Source organism: Danio aesculapii, chromosome 21 (genome assembly GCF_903798145.1).
Source record: "Danio aesculapii chromosome 21, fDanAes4.1, whole genome shotgun sequence".
NCBI classification, from domain to species: domain Eukaryota; kingdom Metazoa; phylum Chordata; class Actinopteri; order Cypriniformes; family Danionidae; genus Danio; species Danio aesculapii.
In genome coordinates, this window is record NC_079455.1 from 6135467 (window position 1) to 6139825 (window position 4359).

The 4359-nt window shown below is 41.2% G+C and overlaps 1 pseudogene; it reads left to right on the forward strand.

The window, feature by feature from the left end:
• The first annotated feature begins 335 nt into the window (after positions 1–335).
• Positions 336–1767, forward strand: LOC130214973 (uncharacterized; annotated as a pseudogene).
• Positions 1768–4359: the final 2592 nt, after the last annotated feature.

Sequence of the window (4359 nt, forward strand, 5' to 3'; positions counted from 1 at the left end):
GATTATAAAGCATGTTTGGCAAGCTGTCCCAGGAGAGAGCCCTGAGCTCATAAGATCCTCAAGGCCGGGACCCCCTCACATTGCAGGGCGAGAGGGGAGTTTGAGCTCAGGTAGAACTCGAGAACTCCCCTGCTGTAGTAGCTAATGAACCGATAGTGATTGCTCTTAAGAGATAACTACTTACTAAGAGCATGTCTATGGTGCCAATTTGAATTAGTCAGTTACCTTAAGTTGTATGTTTTTGGACGGTGGGAGGAAACCGGGAACCCGGGGAAACCCACACAAGCATGGGGAGAACGTTTAAACTCCACACAGAAATGTTTGCTGGCTTGGTAATGACCAGAACCAACGACCTTCTTACTGTGAGGAAACAGTGCTAAACACTAGGCCACCATGCCACCCATCTAGGAAAGGAGGAGGAGTAGGGGTGGAAGGGGGGATTCTTCAAAACGAAGATGACTGTGATATGAAACCTACGGTATTTATAGTGGCTTAGGAATCGTCTGATTCGTGAATCATAAATTGGACCAGCTGCAAGCAATCATAAGCACGTGAACCTCTCGAAATTAGTTTATAAATAAACTTCTCTGATGTAAAAAAAAGTCATGAAGATGTAATGTTATGTTTATTTTAAAATATTTTCACTGGAATGGAAACATCTGCAGCATTCTGGATACAGAGATGTGAAAGTGTCTGGGGCAGGGATTCTTGTCAGGACAAGGAGGAAGTGGAGGGCAGCAGAGGCAGTCCAACAAGCTAAAACCCAGCTGTAGCACAAGGCTATCCTTGGGGCAGTAGCGCAAGGCAGAGCCGGACATGGGAGCCTAGTAGCCTAGTAGAGGCTGGTGCAGGAGGAGGTGCATGCTTTAATTGAGGAGGAGAGAATCAGCAGAGCAGTGGGCATGCGGCAGCAAGTCGCCTGGATGAAGTAGGTGCAGGCGATGGAGCGGAATGTAACCTGGAAGGACATCTGGATGTTGAAACTCCAGAGAATCAGGTTTTTGATCTAAGGGGTCTATGACATTCTTCCCAGCCCATCTAACCTGTACACATGGGGCAGAGTAGAGACACCTGCATGCCCGCTGTGTTCCAAGCCAGGGACACTAGAACATACCTTGAGCAGCTGCTCCAAGGCACTAGGCAAGGGTCGGTATCAATTGAGACACGATCAGGTCTTTAAATCCATTGCTGAGGCAATCAGCCAGAGGATCAAGGACAGCCGATACCGCCAAGCCACAGCCAAAGCCATTCACTTCATCAAGGAAAGACAAAGGCCAGAGAAAACATCAAAGAGCAGCCCTGCTGGGTTGCTCTCCACAGCCCGAGACTGGGTGACATCAGTTGACCTAGAGAGGCAACTGAAGATTCCACCACACATCACCCAGTCCACATCGAAACCTGACATAATATTGGTCTCTGAGGCCACAAAGCAACTAATCCTACTAGAGCTAACAGTGCCCTGGGAGGAGAGGGTGGAGGAGGCTCAGGAGAGAAAGAAGGAAAATATCAGGAGCTGGTGGAGCAGTGTCGGACAAATTGGTGAAGGACCAGGTGTATGCCAGTGGAAGTGGGCAGTAGGGGATTTGCCAGCTATACCCTGAACAAGGCCCAAGGTACACTGGGAATAAAAAAACCCATAAGCAACAATGTGGAGGCAGCGGGGAAAGGATTCAGATGGCTCTGGTTGAAGAGGGGGAAACGGAGGGGGTGGTAGCATGCCACTTGGACCCAGGCCGGGGTCTGATCGGCCTCGGTTGGGTTGCCTAGAGGTCTGTTGCAAGACCCAAAACACCCCGTGAGTCCAGGAAACAACATTGATGATGGGTCCAAGGTTGTGCCTTAGAAGATGTTTCTGTAACTGTAAGTCTAATTTTTGTCTGCAAGTTTGTTTTCTCAGAGACACAGATCAACCTTTCTGTCAGTCTTCTGAACGTTTTTCTTACTAGGTCTAAATATTTCAAAATTTCCTTATGGAATCCCTGTAAGCATTAATAGTAAAAAAAAAATAAAAAACTGTCAAAATAATAGTCCCTTAGTGACCTTCCAATAGGTCCTATTGTCCCAGATCAGCACTTAACTCTAACATCCTGCTGCCAGTCAAGACTTTCAGCTGTATCGTCCAAAGCACTTTTCTGCAAAACCCTTTCCATCTGTGTTAGCCAGACGCTTGTGAATAATTCAGCGTGATGCACGAGTCCTTGCCAGAGCATAAATGTGCTTTTCTCCCCATTGCAGTCTCCAACTTTAGCAGTTCCAAGCCCAGCACAGCAGGATATCTCTACAACATGGATAATAACCAATGAGCTCTAACTGTGTAGGCGACACCTGTGCTTTTATTAAGCATAGCAGTCTGAAGCAGTTGGCAGGGATGCTGGCTACAGCAGGTTCACAGGGTGTGAAAGATGTAAAATTACACACCGCTGCAATGCAAGGGTAAACCTTATATGCAATCAGAGACCAAATTCAATACCAAATTGATTCATTGCATTTTTACTAGTCTAACATACAGCAAGACTTAAGGCATGGCTCTGCTGGTTAGATGCCCTACTACAAAGCAAGGGTTTCCTTACTACAAGCAAATTTTCTTTATGGCCAACAAACACCTATAATAAATAACTTCCACAGCATTTTTTACACTCAACAAAATGATGGGTTGTTTTAATGCAACAGGGGCGTAGATTAAGGGTGGACGGAGGTGATGCGTCCCCACCAATATCCACCGACCATAAAAATGTCCCCACCAATAATTTAATCCACTTAAAAAAAAAAAATCGCGCTGTCAACATTAACCTAGACCATAGAGACCTAGACACGCAGAAAGGGTTAAATCACGTCCTCCCGCCCCTAAAACGCATGTGGACATTTTGATTGGCTGTGCCTTTACCTGCTTTCATGTGAGAGGCTGTTGCTGCCTTCAGATACAAGCAGTGCCAAACGCGGTGGATTGTTTTTTCCTGTGCTTGAATATGGTGTGTTGGGTGACACACAAGTAAGTATGGTAGCAGCAAAGAAGGTGGACAGAAGGTGCTTTTTTCAACAAAAGTGTCTCTCGCTATATCGCAGACTGATATAGTTTGTGAATAAATTGCAGAATAAACAGCTAAAGTATGATCCCGGCCAGTTCTAATCTCTCAGAGTAGCATGTCCAATTTCAGTCAAAACTATTTGTCAGAAAAAAATACAGCCTGTGTATAGGCATAATACTGATGACATGTGTTATTTGCACTATGGCTAAAATAAACGGAAGTCTTTATTAAACTCTCTCTCTCTTTATCAGTTAACAAACTTTACATTAGTAGAGTAAACATTACACTATCAGGCCTGTAGCCAGCTTAATGAAAGGGGTGGCTATTTTTTTTCTGAAAAACCTTTTAGCAGTTATTTTCCTGATTTTCTATTTAATTATGAGGTATGAATATTGCATTTTAGTGACATTTTAAGAACAATTTTTTGCTGGATTAGCTTGTCGGATGGTTATCATAACCACGCTTTTTGATGTACCAAAAAATATTTTCAACTAGTTTGTCAAATTGTTTACCATACTATTTTATGTGTGCATTTAATATAATAATAACAAACTGGCCAGTACATTCAACTTTCCTTAGTCAGAATTTGGCCATTTCAATAATAAGGAAAATTCAATAATAATAATAATCCAACATTTGGTCTTTTGAACCACCCCAACCCCCCTTGGCTACAGGCCTAAAACGTAATAATTTATAGGAAGAGGATTAATTATTAATATATTTTAATAGCAGTTAAATAAATAATTGCATTATATATATATATATATATATATATATATATATATATATATATATATATATATATATATATATATATATATATATATATATATATATATATATATATATGTATATATATATATATATTGTTTGATTCACCAGTCCCCACCAATGTCAAGTGCAAACCTACGCCCTTGCAATACAATATTGTGTTATATGAATAAACCCGATTGCTAGTTAAATGTTTTAATTTCTATTTTTAATAATATGTGTTCATCCATATTTAACCCAAATGTGAGTTGAAACCATTTTCAGTGAATACTAAAGCATAACATTAGTACAATAGTTTAGCAAAGTTCTCGCAGTGTTTAATGCAGAAAAACTAATTTATGCATTTATGACCTCAGTGCTAGATTATTGTAAATTATTATTATTATTATTATTCATTCATTTTCGTTTCAGTTTAGTCCTTTTATTTAGTTTTAGTTTAGTCCGCCAACTTATCCAGCATATGTTTATGCAGCGGATGCCCTTCCAACCCTAAACCCTAAACAGATTCCTGGGGTCCTTTCTTCGTACCTCGCTTATGCGGAGTTCAAACTGCATGATTTTA